General features: G+C 43.2%; 1 protein-coding gene across 7 annotated transcripts in view; it reads right to left on the bottom strand.

The window, feature by feature from the left end:
* DYNC1I1 (dynein cytoplasmic 1 intermediate chain 1) overlaps window positions 1-18,639 on the bottom strand; it is a 379,184-nt gene that overhangs the window by 156,314 nt on the left and 204,231 nt on the right. The window lies entirely within an intron of this gene.

The following is an 18,639-nucleotide window of genomic DNA, read 5'->3' as shown; positions in this document are numbered from 1 at the left end:
AGTCATTCAACAAATATTTGCAGACTTTCTATACATTAGAGTCCTATTTCCATCACAACAAATCCTGACATTTATAACAACTCAAACTTTCAGCTCCAACCATTTAGAGAATGTATTATATAGTGCATGTTTAAATGCCCAAACAAATGTAGCCTGAAAAGCAACTCCAAAAGTTCTGCTGTATTAAGCAAGTGATTTGTGGAGGGAATATCCATCTTAAAAATATGGATGTGTGAAGTACAGTATTACAATTTAGATACTGGAAATATCTCATTTAAATTTTCAATGGAATATAGCAATCTATATGCAGCTGTGTAGATTGTGAAACCAGACTCATTTCTTTATAATCACACTATATACATATCAGATGGAAACTAAGATGCCTTTGAGGGAAACTGTCATTTATTATTAACACTTAACACATTTATTACTAATACATACCTGTGAGACAAAGACATTCACTTAAAATTTTGATAAGTACACTGAGTTACCCAGATATTTAGATGAATAAACCTTTTAACATGTTAAACTATAAATAACACACCTAAATCTTTATATGTAAAGATATTACCACTACCTGTCTGTTAAAAACCAGCTTGGAAAGTCCTGAGCAAAATATTCACCTTGACGTGTTATAATTTCCTGAGTCAAAGATCAAACACAAAGCCCAAGGAGGCACTAGCAGGAAGGAAGTTTCTCTTCTGGTAAACCTTCGATGGAGAGGCAGTTTTCAAAAGACCAATAAGCTGGAAAGGAGCTCTATCTCTGAACCTTCTAGAGACCTTTATCAAGTCCAATGGGTCCCAGAGACATTCCCTGGAACTTCTAAATAGAAGTAAAATACAACAGATATGAAGGTCCCAAATCCCATGTTATGGTTGAATTTATATTCCCCTCCCCAAATTTATATGTTGACTTCCAAACCTCCAGGACCTCAGAATGTCAATCTTATTTGGAATTAGTGTCCCTGCAGGTATATTAGTTAAGATGAGGTTGTGCCAGAGCAGTGAGGGCACCGGATCCAGCATGACCAGCGTCTTCATAAACGAGGGGAGATTTAAACACAGATTCACACACAGGGAGAACACCATTGAAGATGAAGGTGAAGACTAGAGGGCTGCCTCTACAAGCCAAGAAGTGCCAAAGTCAGCCAGCAAAGCACAGAACAGATTCTCCCTGACAGCCATCAGAACCAACCAGCCAACACCTTGGTCTTGGAATTCTAGCTTCTAGAACTGTGAGACTTTCAATATTTACTGTTTAAACTGCTCAGTTTATGGGACATTGTTATGGCAGCCCTGGCAAACTAATAAAGCCAGTGACGTGCCTTAACTTCTATGGTTTTATAATCTGGTAGAAGAGATAATGAGATACACAATTGTGGTTGTTCAGCCACTAAGTCCTGTCTGACTCTTTGTGACCCCATGGACTGTAGCACAGTAGGCTTCCCTGTCCTTCACCATCTCCTTGAGTTTGTTCAAACTCATGTCCACTGAGGCAGTGAGGCTATCCAACCATCTCATCCCCTGTCATCCCCTTTTCCTCTTGCCCTCAACCTTTCCAGTATCAGGGTCTTTTCCAATGAGTTAGCTTTTTGCATCAGGCGGCTGAAGTATTGGAGCTTCAGCTTCAGCATCAGTCCTTCCAATGAATATTCAGGATTGATTTCCTTTAGGATGGACTGGTTGGATCTCCTTGCAGTCCAAGGGACTCTCAAGAGTCTTGTCCAACACCACAGTTCAAAGCACTAATTCTTCAGCACTTGGCCTTCTTCATGGTCCAACTCTCACATCATACATGACTACTGGAAAAACCATAGCTTTGACTATATGGACCTTTGTCAGCAAAGTGATGTCTCTGCTTTTTAATACTCTGTCTAGGTTTATCATAGCTTTTCTTTCAAGGAGCAAGCATTTTTAATTTCGTGGCTGCCATCACCATCTGCATTGATTTTGGAGCCCAAGAACATGAAATCTAACACTGTTTCCACTCCCCCCCCCCATCTATTTGCACAATAATCACACCTAAAGCAGTGATGAATGCTTTACTTGCATCATCTAATTTATATATCAGAACTTGGTACCACCAACCTAATTTAATAGGTGAGGAGACAGAGTAATTTCCCCCCAAGTCTTCCACCCATGTCCAGCTTCACGTTCTACCTGGTTCTGTGTGTAACGGGGTCTCTGATCTTTAACCAGTTGGTGCACTGCCTCCCTACCCACAGCTGTCATGAAACAGAAATGTCGTGGAGAGATGCCTGAAGCGCAGAAGGTGTGCTGCTCAGCTGCAGTGCAAGCAGGGGTGTGTGGAGGCTCTTGGAGGTGGACATCGCATGGAGAGCTCTTTCGATTTCCAGAGGTCACCACACACAGCACACAGGGCATGTATATCAAGACTATGAGGGTGGAACTTGCTTAGTTGTGTCCAACTCTTTGGGACCCCATGGACTGTAGCCTGCCAGGCTCCTCTGTCCATGGGATTCTCCAGGCAAGAATACTGGAGTGGGTTGCCATTTCCTCCTCCAGGGGATCTTCCCAACCCATGTTATCCATCCACACTGTATTCTTACTTACTCTGTGGAATCCTCTCCTGAGACCTGATTCAGCAATACTTATTACAGGCCTTGCTGTATTCCTTCGGAGAGACAGATTCACAACCTGGGTGGTAGGGGCATTTCAAGGCACGTAATCGGTCTGAGTCCAAAGCTGGAGTCTACCACTTGCTAGCCCCTCACTTAGCATAATTCATAGGAACTCTCTGAGGCCCTTTCCCTCATTTGCTGACTTGGGATAATAACCTTTTCTTACAAATTTATCATAAGAATAAACAGATAAAATTACTAATGTGAAATTGCTTTTTAAACCACCAAGAGAGCTGCAAATATTCATACAGAGAAATCTACAAGCAAGTGCTGCCTGCGCTTGTATGTCAGCAAACATTCGGGGAGCACTCAAAGTGCGTCATGGGCCAGGCAGAGGACAGGGACCCTCCCCCCAAAAAAATCTGTGCTCATGCCATGGTGCTTCCGTGAATGAGCAGAAAGAAGCTGAAAGCAAATAAACAAACAAAACATACACTGAGTCAGGTAACTAGGAGGGAGACAGAGAACGCTGGGAGGGGCACTGGACGTGCTGATCAGGGGAGGAAGAGGCGAGTTTTTAAACAACGTGCTCAAGAAAGGCCACGCTGAGCAAAAACTTAAAGGTGTCCAGGGCTGAGAAGTGAAGATTTCAGAGAAGTAAAACCAGTAACCCATAGGTTCTTCCACCTCCCTCCATAGACCCAAAGGGGAGAACAGCTCAAGTTCTAAATTACTTTAGTCCTGGTTCCACTGAATATAGAAAAAAACAATTGTGCTTTTATTAGAATCACCGAGTTGTTTTTTTTTTTTTTCATTAAGAAGAAAATTACTACTATTATTTCTTTTTGAAAGCAATGCTCTTTTATTGGTGGATTTTTTTCACATTATTTAAAGAGGTTTTAAAAAGCAAAGCAAAAGCAAGTCTTTTGTTTTAATTTTGGAGAACCACCTAGTCTTTAGGCTCACTTTTTTTTAGTTCTTAAAATGAAGTCAGTTTCACCAAATGACTTTGCGCTGGACAGCTTTAAACAACATCAAGCTCCTATCTTTCGCAGACACAAGGATTTTTAAACATTAACTCCCGAAAGAATTAAAAAGAAACATCATGACAGAAAGTGGCCACTTAGAGCTTTTTGGAAATATATTATTCTGTAAGGGCCTGGCTATAAAAAGGGGTAGGTTTGTAATAGAAGTGTGTTAGTTTATTTTTGAAGTAGGTGGGGAAATAGCAGGTTATCTAAGTCTTTAAATAGAAAACACTTCCCCAGAGAATATGTTTTCAATGAGTTTTTAAAAACCCCAACAAATATTTATTGTGTTTATAATATGTGCAAAGTCCCATAATGAGATATGGTAAATAAAAGAGAAACAATTTTAAAAAAACAGTACTGTTTTAAACTGGTTACAAACCAGTTGTAGGCATTAATTTTTAATGGCCACAGAATTCTTTGTCTATCAGCTTTTTAAAGACAGAAAGTGTGTTTTGGTGGATTTGTTAAGGAAATAAAACACAAGAGACGGGCTTGTCTCTCTGCATACTGATATGTTTGCCTTGCTCAGCAAAGACAGTATATTTTTCTTTAAGATTCTGGTTTCCTTTCTGGTGCAATTGGAATTACTTCTGTTGAAACCATTTTCAAAACAGTTAAATAACTTTAAAGAAAAGGATTTATGTAGAACTGCTACGGACTACGGATATATGAGTTGTGCCACGAGTTCATACCCAGCTACATTTCCTCTGTGATTGGAGGGGGGGAAAAGTTACCACACATGTGCGGTCTCTGTACCAGGTACGGTGAGACATTAAACTACTGGCAGAAGTTAATTACCTGTCAGTCTACGAGACTAATTTCAAACAATGGCATCTTTTAGACATTATTTTATTCAGCAGCTAAATTCTACCCTCTGCAGTTGTTGCTTTCTTTCTCTGTAGTTGGAAAAAAGTTTGGTAACTACTGTCCTCCTTCCTTAAGATATCCTTGAGGTCTAAACATGAGTAATTTGCACATTCACCGAAATTGAATATAACACACTTAGTCCAGGGCCTGACCCTGTATATGAGCTCTGGAAAGGTCAGTTTCCTCCACTTGGTGGTGAAGAATGAAGCCAATGTTACCAGTCTGAATATGCTACAGTTGTCTGACTATTGAGCTGCTCTGATGGCCTTCTCTGGTGGCTCAGATGGTAAAGAACCTGCCTGCAATGCAAGAGACCTGGGTTCAATCCCTGGGTCGGGAAGATTCCTACAGAAGTGAATGGCTACCCACTCCAGTACTCTTGCCTGGAGAATCCCATGGACAGAGGAGTCGCAAAGAGTTGGACACAACTGAGTACTAACATTTTAACTTTCTGATGACCTCACAAATCTGAGACTTTGGGACAGAAGTGCAAGGAGCCGTTTGTCATTGTTGGTAATACAACACCAAGACCCTTTTCTGTCTGGTGGTAGGGGGTGCTTTCCTGGCAGCACTGCTGCGTTGGTGCCTTGCTGGGACCCTACTTTCTCATCCTGAAGCCCCAGAGAGACATTTCCTGCTCTCCATTTCCTGGTGACCAGCACACTGGCAGGATCTGGGCAGTCAGACCGAATGCTCCTAACTGGACCTTTGTCTTTGGGGCCAAGAGGCAAAGCCAAGAGGGCACCGAGGATAATGAGGGGCAGCGTGCAGCCAGCCAAGTCTGACATCCTGGCCAGACTGCTCCAGAGATCCATGGTCTGTCTGGGTTCCCTTGGTCTTGCCCCTTTCCCAAGCCTGTTCCTTTGCCTCCTGTTGATTCTGTGAGCACCAGATTTCCTTCCAATAAATCTTACTAGAAGTGATGTCAGCACCAGATTTTCTTCCAATAAATCCCCCTGGATTCAGTGCCTGCTGCTTGCAACCAGAACCCTGAGTGACACGGGGCAGCCCTCTGTGAAGAGAAGGGCTTGTGTTTTATGAGGCCGATGGGTTCTTGCTTTCCCCAGCTCTCTCAGGACCTGCAAAAACCCCAGGATAAGAGGGTCTGAATGCCTGCCCCGAGTCCTTGATGCCCTGCTCCTGGCTTTTCACAAGGGGTCTGCAGGTTCATGGAAGACGGCTAAGTCTGGTCAGGGGGAGACAGACAGGAGGGAGCATAGTGGGCCATTTCACTCCATCCTCCTTGACTCCAAATGGCACTCTGTTGCTGACGAAAGGGGGACGCACAAAGCAATCACCGTAGGACTTCGAATCGAACAGGCCAAAGTCATGTACTGCTAAGAAAATTGATTGCTGCTAATTAAACTGTAACACAGCATCAATTCTAATGTGAAAAACTGTGAATGTTGGAATTGATCAAATAATTAGTGGCTTAGAAATGAATAGAACACTAGCTTCCAAAAGATAAAAGGGATGATGGCAAGAACATTGAGTCAATTCTAAATCAAACTTACTACCATGTTACTGTTGGTGAAAAGACTTTGAGAGATTAAAAAAAAGGGTCTTTCTTCATTTGTTTGTTTTTTGTGTGTTTTACTTCTTTTTCTTTTTTTTGGCCATACCACAGGGCATGCAGGATCTTAGTTCCCTGACCAGGGATTGAACCCATGCCCCCTGCAGTAGAAGCATGGAGCTTAACCACTGGACAACCAGGAAAGTCCCTGTTTCTTTGTGTTTTAGATGTATTGCCCTTAACTTAATGTCAAATGCCCTAGCCACTTTTATACAATTCTATGTATAGCCATTTCAGATAGGGATTCTTTTTATAACATATTTTACATGTTCTATAGAAAACCAGAGTTAATCTCTCAAATTAAAATTTATTAAAAATAATTTACCTTAATGAAGATATTCTTTGCAGTTCTGTCTTTGGCCTCATCTTTTCTCATGTCAGATGTCACTCTGGATAATATTTACATTTGTCTTTACTGGTGGCTCAGACGGTAAAGAAACCGCCTGCAATGCAGGAGACCCGGGTTTAATCCCTAGGTCGGGAAGATTCCTGCAGAAGGGAATGGCTACCTACCCCAGTATTCTTGCCTGGAGAATCCCATGGACAGAGGAGGCTGGTGGGATACAGTTTACGGAGTCAGAAAGAGTCACATTTCACTTCCATCATCACTCATGAATGGGTATCTCCTGCCAAGATATCCCCTCTAGGCTCCAGATTCTGTGTTGTACATTTCAACGCGAATGTCCCCCAACGTGTTCACACTCCACATATTCCAAGCAGAACCCCCACCTTCTGCTGAGAGCTCCTTTGACTACATTCTCCTTTCCCTGCACCAACTGCACACCTTTCACATATGGGCTCACAATTAGATATCACAGTACTCACTTTAACTCTTTCAGCAGAGATTATAACAAGGCGTCTCTACATTTGTTCAATCCTTCCTCCAAAAATCTGTCTTAAATCTGCCTCTGTCTTTTCTACACTGCCCTGATCCAGGCCATTACCATCTCTCACCTGGAGTATTATAGTAGTATTTTGACTGGCCTCTCTAAAACTACAAGTCTTGCTCTGTGTTTCTAGTAGTTTCATTTTTATTTTTAAAAAAACACATCTATGTATCCTTTCCCCACCAAAAATATTCTATAGTTCCCTATACATTGCAGTATAAAACCCCACAACTTCTTATTTCTTCCACCTCAACCTGCACTCTGAACAACACACAATCACCCAAAACCCCAGTAGGTACACACCTCAAAGGCACTACACATTTTTTTCTTTCTACCAGTCTTCCCTCCAGTGTCCAGGAGGTGATCACTACTAATTCTTCATGATGCAACTCCAGAGCTTTAACACCTCGTCCCAAGCAGACCTATGGACACCTTCCACTGTTCTCCCTTGGATCTCCATGATAACACAGCCAAGAAACCACTTGAAATTCGGTTCTGCATTTATCTCCACAACCAGAAGAAAAGTCCCTCAAAGACCTACTCTTGATAGTACCATCAATGTCAAGTTCAGTTCAGTTCAGTTCAGTCGCTCAGTCATGTCCGACTCTTTGCGACCCCATGAATCACAGCACGCCAGGCCTCCCTGTCCATCACCAACAAACACTAGCAAAAGCAAGATGGGTGATGGTTCTGGAAAGCTAGTTCAAACATTATATAGCTCCTTAAACAACAGAACAAGTTTGGACTTCTTTCTGGAGATCAGTATCCCCCTTTTGAATAAACATCTGTTGTTGTTTCAGCGCTGAGTCATGTCCAACTCCTCTGACCCCATGGACTGTAACCCACCAGATTCCTCTGTCCGTGGGATTTCCCAGACAAGAATAATGGAGTGGGTTGCCATTTCCTTCTCCATGTGAATAAATATACATCTGATTTAACCCAAAAGTATTATTTAAATTTTCAAAAGGAATCCAAGACACTGGAAACGCCAAATATGGCTTTTGAAACCTCACTCCTCTCCTTCTTGGCCAGCTCTTTATGCACATTCTGATACACCTAAGGGGTGGCCTGACCCTTGATGAAAATTGTTGCTGCCACCTGACCCTGCAGAGAATCTGGAGGCATTTAAAAATGCAAGAGACAATGTTTAATTTTATTTAAGAATACAGAGGCAGTATGGAGCTGGAAGGGAGTGGGAGAGCCTGGAATGAGGGAGGCAGTCAGAAGGTAAGCTATAGCCCTAATCCAAGCAGCAGATGATGAGAACTTGGCTGGGGATGGTTGACCGCCAGTAGGCGTGATGAGCTGACCTGTGAATGCAGAATGTGTTTGCATAGCAGACAGTGAGGGCTCTCGTACAGAACTCACTCAAGTCACCCTACCCTTGGACCGGCTTTGTGGATGGGTTGCCAACTTCACCGGGAGTCCAAAGAGAGCCACCTCCTGATACGTATCACGGCAGCCAAAATAAAGTATAACATGCACCGCTGAATGCTTACACAAACCAAGGTGAGCGCCTCGGTGCTTTCAAAATATGCAGCAAAGACATATTTTGTGGGATTTTCAGTAAGCACTTTGTTAAATATACTACATGCTAATATTTAAAAAACCTTCGCTTTCTGGTCTAGAAAAATCTGGCCAGAGCAAAGAAAACATACATTTCTCATCATACAGAGCACTCCTGTTAACACTCTAGGCCACATCAGTTCTCTCCTAAGGCTCTAACATGACAGTACTTGGAAAGTTTACTTCCTGATGGAATGTCACACAAGGCCTTGCAAATGGGAGGAAATGAAGGAAAATATTTAAAGCGAGAGAGGAAGCCAGAGAAGAGTACTTTTTAGCAGCTGTTTCTGAAACCTATAACTGTACTGATACACGAAATGTGTGCAGCAAATATGGGCTGAATTGAGTGGACATGGATTAGTCAGCTTGCATACAAGGTCAGAGATCAGGAGGAGACTTCCCTTCTAGAGCTGTCCAGGCAGCTCAGCCTTTGATGTTTGGGGCTGGGAAAACTTGACTGGTCTCTATTTCCATATATTTTCCTCTTTAAAAACCATCAATGGCCTCCTATTTCCTAGATGAGCTCAGTGTTAAAGGCCCATAATTAGCTAACTTCGACTGAATTCTCCAGCACTATTCAGAACAGAAGAGTCCTTGATTCATCTGTACATGCAATTTGTTGCCAGAAACCACCCCCATCTTTCCTCTCTTGATTCTTTTATACTTTTCAGGCCTCCATCTACTAAGCTTCTACAGGAAGTCATGGAGTCTTCAGCCATGATCAACTGGATGAGCTAATTCATACTAACAGACTAGAGAATGCTCACCCCAGTGAATTAATCTCTAACGGCAACCTGCAATTCTTGCAGGACCTAGAAGGGAGAGAGATTTTGAAAGAGCCAAGCCACCCCTCAAAACAGTCCTCTGTTCAGGAGTCTTGGAAGCAGAAGCATTCATTGAACAACTCCAGAAAGAACACTGCCATTGTGCTCTGTGTGAACAGAGCCTCCTTGACTCGTCCAGGGCACAGGCTCTATGTCTATTCTTGGCAGTTTTATTTGTATAGAGGTGTGCGTGCAAATACATCCACATACACACATTCAGGGCAATAATTCAAAATACTTGAAAATGCAATTCTCTGCTTCTTGGAAGGGGAGAAGGGACTCCTAGCTTTCTTTTCCAGACTTAAAGCCGTTTTGCAGCCCACTTTTGATTCTAGACAATCCCATACCCTTCCCTTTGTTTCCTCGATCACGTGCAAACCTGTGCTTCCTCTTTTTTTTTTTTTTTTATCATAGATTGCAGTTTTATAATGATCATGTGTATTTTTTTTTTTTTTTTTGCAGCTGGATGCCTTTATTTATTTTTTTAAATTTTATTTTATTTTTAAACTTTATTGTATTGGTTTTGCCAAATATCGAAATGAATCTGACGGGAGCATGGCTTGTGGAAAAGAAAACTGAGCTGCAAGGACAGAAATGTCATCATACCTAACTTTAAGCAGCAACCACAGATATGTCCCAGAAAAAGCAGACCCCAAGGCCTCCAGGTATTAAAATGGTTATGGCGTTAACTAGTGAAGACAGAGTAAAATACGTAGATGCCATTTAGAAACACTATTTTGCTTGTAAAGAAACTGTAAGGAAAAAATGGTACCTTCCATCTTTGAGCTTGTCGAGTCTGACATTTAGTGTCAGGGCAGTTGTCACGTCCATCCCTGCATGCAGAAGTCAACATGTTCTCTAGCACTCATCTTGTTTTTGTCTTTTTTGGGGGGAGGTGTTTTTTGTTTTTAATTGAAGTATAGTTGATTTCCAGTGTTGAGTTAACTTCTTCTGTATAGCAAAGTGAAGTGACTCAGTTGCACAGATACACACATTCTTTTTCATATTCTTTTCCATCCTGGTTTATCCCAGGACATCGAATATATTTACCTGTGCAGGAGCACGTTGCTGTCCATCCATTCTATACGTGATTGCTTGTACCTACTAACCCCACATTCACAGTCCATCCCTCCCTGACCCCTCTGCATCCCCTTGGCAACCACAAGTCTGCTCTCTATGTCCGTGGGTCTGTTTCCGCAATCTTTTTGTTAACAGGATCAAATGGTGAATTCTGCCTCTTTGTATCCCCTTCACTTGCACCACTCCCTCTGTCCTCCCTACTTCTCCACCTCCTTCTCTTTGGTAAAGGCCACCATGTGGCTTACCGTCAGGGTCTCCTAGCTGGCATTCTTAACTCTAGCTGCTCTCAATGCCTGCCCTTGCTACCAGCTCTTGAAAATTCCCGTGCCATGCAGAATACAAGTTGGATTCCTCGGCCTCATCTCCAAGTCTTCTAGGTAAGAAGACTTGAAGACTTCTGACTCTAAAACCACCTGTATCCTGCCGACCTGCCTCTACCATACTCACCCACTCTCACCCCCATCCACGCACACACTTCTGTCACTGACCCTGCAACACTGCACAACCACCACAGTCCCTCTGTCCTTCAGTTCCTGTGGCTCCCTCAGCCAGACTCTCTCCCTCCCTTCCTTCTTACAAAATACGAGCACCTAACATGTGTCAGGCACTATCTCAGGTGCCAGAGATACAGCAGTGAGCAAATAGATGAGGCATCCTGCCTTCGTTGAGCTTGCATTCCAGGGGCAGGGACAGAAAACAAGATAAACAAGGAAAGCATAGAGTAGGTTAGAGAGTTGCGAGCACTAAAGAGAACAACAATACAGGCCAAGTGGTGAGTATTACAATTTTACACACAGGTAGCTTGGGAGGTCCTTACTGAGAGGTGGCATTTGACAAGAAGACTCAAGGAACAAGCTCTGTGGGTAGCTGAGGAAAGCATTCTAGGTAGAAGAAGCAAAAACACAAGGGCAGGGTTTTGTCTGGAATGTTCAAGGCTTTGAATACCTTTGTATCTTCCCTGCATGTAAAATCCAGCTATACTTCAAGATCTGATTCAAATGACCCCAGGTCCCCAAATCCTTCCTGTTCACCCTTGTTAGAAGGGATGTCTTCCTCATTCAACCCTTCACAGCACTTGAGTTGAGACTGTCTTAGCAATTTTCTTTACCCAAAGAACTATCGTGTTTTAAAGTAGGACATTTATCATTCTCTATTTTATTCAGGAAATCAACTCTGAATATTCACTGGAAGGACTGACGCTGAAGCTGAAACTCTAATACTTTGGCCACCTGACGTGAGGAGTCAACTCATTGGAAAAGACCCCGATGCTGGGAAAGATTGAGGGGAGAAGGAGAAGGGGATGACAGAGGATGAGATGGTTGGATGGCATCACCAACTCAATAGACATGAATTTGAACAAACTCTGGGAGATAGTTAGTTCATGGGGTCATAAAGAGACTTAGCAACTGAACAACAGCAACAAATTTTATGTACTATTTTAAGTAGAGTACATCCTTGTGCATTTCTGAGCTTTCTTCTCCATCCAAAATTCTGAACTTCCTGGGACTGGGATACATTAACTATTCACATTTATATGCCCCAATATGGGTGTTAAGAAAATGTTCTTGGCTGTTTTTTAAAAGTTAAGAATGTCATTTCCCCCAGGGCTCTGAAAAGCATATTTTCTCAGTGGCTTCTCCAACGTTTTAGCTGGATCACAAAACTCTTCATTCAATTTCCAGTTTTAAGGTTCCTTTCCTTGATTGCTAGGTCTTGTCGTCATTGCCAGCATCTCTTCTCTAAACTTACCCAGAGACTCCCTATACTCACTCTGAGGCTCCCCGTCCTTTATTTTGTTTTGTGTCCTGGTCACTAGGTAAATGCTCACTACCTAATGTGTGCTCAGATGTGTACTAGGCATCACGGAAAAACAACAGTTATCCATTTATTGAATCACATACGTTAAGCTTTGTGGTAAAGGTTATATTTCATTAGCCTGTTTAATCCGCCCAACAACTCACCAAGGCAGACATAATTAGTTCTCTCTAGCTCAGCGGTTTCTAACCTTTTTGGCATCTGGGACTGGTTTCATGGAAGGCAATTTTTCCACAAACTGAGGTGGGGGATGGTTTTAGGATGATTCAAGAGCATTACATTTATTATGCAGTTTATTTCTATTATTATTTCATAGTAATAATAATAATAGATCATTAGGCATTAGATGCCAGAGGTTGGCGACCCCTGCTACACATGAGGTTTTGAAAGGAAGGTGATCAATAAGATTAGCACTAGAGGAAGAACGGAGCCAAAATTCAAACTCATGTTTTGCAACCCTAAACTCCCTCAACTTGCTACTAAATCATACCAAGCTTTGTAAAGGAAGAAAAGGGACCTGTGATGGATATTTTGGACTTTGACCACCCAGAATCCACCACGTCAAGTCTGTGGCCAACAGCCTTTCTATTCTTCCTTGGCGGACCCATCCCTCCCCACTCTCAGCTAAGCAAATCCTTCTTAAAATTCAAGGGGAAACTCTGTATCTGAAGCAGTGACCAATGACACGAAAGCTCTGTATTTCTCTCTGGACTATCAGTAGAGTGACCATAAAATCTACTGTCCAAATTGGGATACTTCTCAGAGGAAATGGAGGTGCAGTGAATGTTTAAGCATGATACGGTGAAGGGAGATATGGCAGATATGGATGAGGGAGTCTGGACAATCCAGGATGTGTGGGCACCCCTGCCGCAGGGCAGTGGGCTGCTCTCTTATACTGGACTATGCGACTGTTCTCGCCAAAACAGGACCCATGCTTGCTCTAACCACCAGGGAAGTGGATGCCTTTCCTTCATTGGGTTGGGTGTCATACCCAACAGGGAACTAAAGCTGTTCTGGCTCCCTATATGGAACTTGACAAAGAAGAAAGAAAGAAAGAGCATGGCCAAGAGTGGTAACTAACAGAAACCTAAATTGAATAGTAACTGAAGTCAGCATGCCCCAGGGGAATCTAGAGTCTAGACTTATATTTGTTAACAGCAAACAAATGTTCTTTTGACTTCAGTAATTTGGGGGTGGTTTCTCTGTCACTGGCAACCAGAAAAGTATGAATGATCAGGAGCTAATAACTACTGACTAAGTGCTCTGTACTCTTTGTAGTTACTCTGCATTTTCTGTACATGATCTCTTTTAGCAAGGACATTAGCTGTAAGGTAGTATGGGGTTCGGAGAAGGCAATGGCACCCCACCCCAGTACTCTTGCCTGGAAAATCCCATGGATGGAGGAGCCTGGTGGGCTACAGTTCAAGGGGTTGCTAAGAGTTGGGAACGACTGAGCGACTTCACTTTCACTTTTCACTCTCATGCATTGGAGAAGGAAATGGCAACCCACTCCAGTGTTCTTGCCTGGAGAATCCCAGGGATGGGGGAGCCTGGTGGGCTGCCATCTATGGGGTTGCACAGAGTCGGACACGACTGAAGCGACTTAGCAGCAGCAGCAGCAGTATGGGGTTAAGTGCACGAGTCCTGTTGCCATGCTGCTCAAGTTCAAATTCTGATTCTATCATCTAGTTGTAACCATGGGCCACGTACTGAACCCCTTGTGCCTCAGTCTTCTCATCCTCTGATTACAGAGTTGCTCTCCTTGGTTAATGATGACTCTTTCAAGGCTTAAGATACTTAAAGAACATTTTCATTACTATTGCTAAGGAAACTAAGATACTAAAGAGGGTAAATAATTTGCTCCAAGTCAGACAGCTACTAAATTATAAGGCAGGTTTCTGAGGCACCAAATTCCACTCTGTTTCATCTGTGGCCACACTGTCTCCCAGCTCCCTGAACTAAGCAGGAAGAATGGAGATGTCTCAACGGGTTTGGAGGCAAGAACAAGCATAGCCAGTGGAGACAGAAGGTCATGGAAGGGGCAAAGCTGTGTTGGAGCACAGTTGAAAACAAAGTTGCCCCCTATATTCGCTCACACAGGCCCCAGCTTCCTGTGCTGAGCCCAGCTTCAGTATAGTTTCAGCACAGTGAATGGTTGCTTCACAATCTGCCTATAGTTTCAGAAGCATTCCCACCTACTTCCAGGAGGTCTACTTGAAGCAACTCGTCTCCTCCAGCCCGAGGCCAGGAATACAGGATGCGCCCTGCTCCATCTCGTACCGTGTGGGTTCCTCTGCCCTTTGCCAACCCTGCTTCAACTGAGCTAGTTACTTTGCTTTTCTTGATCTTGCCAAGAACTCACATGTCTCATGGCTTTTCCATCTGCTGTCCCCTCTGCCTGGAATATCCATTATCCAAATGGTCATGCGTCTTTCTCACGACTCTTTTAAGAGTCCCTGTTCAAATGTCAGCTCGTCTGCGAAGTCTTCCCGATGCAACCTATACAACGTGCTGCCATGCCTCAGCCCATTCCGTACTGGCACATGGTGCTCGCTTTCCCCTTACTTTGATTTTTTTAAAAACTTTATTTTATTTTATATTGGAGTATAGCCTATTAACAATGTTCTGACAGTTTCAGATACACCACAAAACTGTCTCTGCCATACATATACTTCATTACTGTCAGTGTTAACTGCTCAGTCAAGTCCAACTCTTTTGTGACCCCATGGACTGTAGCCCTCCAGGCTCCTCTGTCCATGGGATTCCCCAGACAAGAATAACGGAGTGGGGAGCCCTTCCCTTCTCCAACATATACTTCATAGCACTGATAACTATCTGATTGAATGCACATATGCATGTATGTATGTATGGCCTGCCTCCTACCACTTAGAATGGAAATTCTACAGCGTCAGCGACTGTCTCTTCTCGGCTCTACCCAAATCACCTAGAAAACAGCAGGGTATGTGGCAGGTGGGCAATGAATACTTGTTGGAGGATGAGATGACTGAATGCACAAAAGGACAGCAAGGCAGCCTTGCATCTTGCAACCAACACCCATGTAATTCCTTAACCCCCAGAATGATGGCAGTCTCTGCTACAGAATCAGGGACTCACCGCCTCCACCTTGTCATGGATGCTTACAACCCCACAGGTCTGGTTCCTTCAAATGGGATTTTTCTATCTCTTTAGCACTTTGATTCTCCAGAAAATGAAAATGAGTGCTTTCTGCTGAACTTCCATTTCAGCATTTTCTCTTTCTGGTGTCCACCCCCAGCCCAGAGAGAACTGATCTATTTTCCATCTGGAAATACATCAAAATTCATCACGGTCCAATTCTCAGGGAAGATCATTAGCACATTTGTTTGCTTTTATCCTGGCATTAACAACTCTATTTGGGGCTAAATCATTTCCCCTGGTTTCAACGTCAAGTTTTCCCATTGGCTCAAATATGAAGTCCCTTGTCTGTCAATGTAATAATTTTCTATTAATTATGAAAGAAGAAAGCAAGCAGTTTGAGAGTCTTAAGGGAAGCATTTGTCTAATCCAAGAAACTGACTTTTCCAGCTACTTGGACTAAGTACAACTCTCAGTTGTGGTCAGATTCACAGATTTCAAAGTGCCCCCTTGTTTTTACTTTCTGGTCAGTCTAGACAGACATGGTTCATTCCTTCATTTTTCAAGCTGTTGAAACATCAAGTTGGTCAAAAGAATCTGAATCTCTAGAGACTGAACCGAGCAGCGTTTCACCAGAGACTTCATAACTTTCTACCGAATATCCCTTCAAACAGAACCACCTCAGTGGTACTAGGAGAGATTTCACTTCAAAGGCTCTGTGTGAGCATGAGCATGAAACTGTGACAACAAAAGCAATGACCATTATTGTCCCATCCCAAAGGGAGCTGGAGTCCAGTGGTTAGAGTATGCAGTCCTGATTTTTTTTTCTTTTGCCTGGTCTCAGCTATTTCAGTTTCAGCTGGGTATCTTTACCCAACCTAACTGTCTCCTTTAAATACCAAGCTTCTACTCCTTGGACACATGTTCTTGAGAAGCTACCATGTGCAATGCATTGGCTCCATTGTATGAGGCCACAGAAATAAGTCAACAGAGATGCTTCAACTCAAGAGCTTGGCATCTGGGTAGAGAAATAACAACTGTATGTAAATATCTATATTGGAAGGCAGAATGCTTGGATATCTGTTCCAGGGAATCCCCAAGGGGTAACATTAACTTCTTAAGGGAGAGTATGAATAGGGACAGAGGGAAGGGAGGCAGGTTTTTTCAAGGAGTTTATTTTCAGCTGGGTCATGAGGAGTGGTTGGATCTTCAGAGGGACACAGAGATGGGAACGCAGGGTATCATTCCAAGAAGAGGAGAGGGCATGGACGAGTACAGAACAATGGAAAGATGGCAATCGCAGGCAGTTCAGTAGAGGAAGGAATGGAAAAACCTTAAACACCAGGATAAATACCTAGCTAAGCAGGGTCACACACATTTGCTATTTGAGTCACACAGCTCTGCTGAGAAGAAGCACTGTGAATCCTTGTTGCTTTAATTCATGTCAAAAGAAGACTTTTTAAAGATCCTTGGGTACTTAGCCAGTGCTATGACTCAAGAGAACAGTTTTCCCATCAGAAAATTTGCAGCATATAAATTACCTACTTTTTCCTCCCAGAGATAGCATAGGGAAAACATGGTCTTATTCACAACCATTTGTTACATAATATGGCACTTGTGGTAAACCCGCCTCCCAATGCAGAAGACGAAAGAGACACAAGTTCAGTCCCTGGGTGAGGAAGCTTCCCTGGACGATGAAATGGCAACCCACTCCAGACTCTTGCCTGGAAAATCCCATAGACAGAAGAGCCTGGCAGGCTACTGCCCATGGGGTTGCAAAGAGTCTGACATAACTGAACACTGAAAAATGAGAAAGATAGGTTAGGTCCTTGAAGATTTATTTTCTCGTCCATAAAGCAGGGATCCTAATTTCCGTGCTACTTACATAACAAAGTTGTTGTCTGAAACAACAATATAATGGAGACAGAGATGCTTTGTCACTGATAAAATGCCATTAAGTGTTAGTTATTAAGGCAGGATAATTTGTAGTAATAATTACAGCTTTTTGATGCCCAATGGCCCACTCGGCCACAAAAATGTGCAAAGTAGGAAGAAGGTTATGTAACAGAAAAGGGAGACATCCCATCTGGAAGGGAGCTCTTCCAGAAAAGAAAAGGGAGACATTCTCATCACAGAAACAAAGGGCTGAGAAGATCCACAGAGACAACTATTGTTGGGTTGTGGCAGAATTTGCCGGTGAGGAGTTCAAACGATGGGGCTTCCCTGGTGACTCAGCAGAAAAAGAATCCACCTGCCAATTCAGGAGACATAGGTTCAATCCCTGGACTGGGAAGACCCCTGGAGAAAGAAATGGTAACCTACTCCAGTATTCTTGCCTGGAAAAACCCATGGACAGGGGAACCTGGTGGGCTACCGTCTATGAGGTTGCAAAAGAGTCAGAATGACTGAGTGACTAAACAACAAGTTCAAACAACAGATCCCAAAATAAGGGTTCAAGCTATCAAAGTTCTAAGTCTTGTTGATAGTAGAGTGTGCATATACGCTATGGATCATTAAGCATTTAGACTGAGGCAGTGCTTACTGCAGGCATGAGCTCGGCTTTGAAGGACAGGTGAGAGTATGATGACCTGTGAGGGTATGAAGGACAGGTGAGAGGGAAGAGAGTGTTAGCATCTGTATTACTTAGCTCAGGTGTTCTGGGCTCCCACTGAAGCTTACACTTCCCTCTTGAAGGGCACAAGTCCATGGGGTTACAAAGAGTCAGATACGATGGGCAACTGACAAAAGAGAACAGAAAACGTGGGGGCATTAAATTACATTCTCTTTGTACTCCCAGCTCTCTGTCCAGTGTCCGGCCCATAAAAGGGACTCCTCTCTTGGGTGTTAAGTCAGTCCAGGTACCAGATGAAGGAAGGTGTAAAGTCAGGAGAGGATGAACGCGCATTCAAGGGTAAGAGAAGAAGAGCCATGTGAGAAGGGGGCAAGTAACAGGAATGATGGTGAGGCTGGACACTTTGTGACAGACAGCTTGGAAGCTACGCTACGGCTGTGAGTTTTGATGGAGCAGACAGAACAGGGAAAGAATCCAATTTAAAATAAGTATCCGATGGGAGCCATGCAATGCACATGCGCCAGCTTCAGCCCTAGCTTTAATCCAGTCGTCAGGTGGACCAGCCAAGGAGAAAGAACCAAAATCATAACTGCCGTGATTTCAGCATGGCATTCCAGTGAAATCCATTTCTCCACAACACATGACAATCCCTACGCCTGTCCTTGGACACTGCTGAGGTGGCCTCAAGGTTTTAGAATGTCACCTCCTAGTTTTGCCTCCATCTCC

This window comes from Bos javanicus, chromosome 4 (assembly GCF_032452875.1).
Source record: "Bos javanicus breed banteng chromosome 4, ARS-OSU_banteng_1.0, whole genome shotgun sequence".
NCBI classification, from domain to species: Eukaryota; Metazoa; Chordata; class Mammalia; order Artiodactyla; family Bovidae; genus Bos; species Bos javanicus.
Note: the sequence above shows the minus strand (reverse complement) of the source record. Positions and strands in the feature narration are given on the sequence as shown.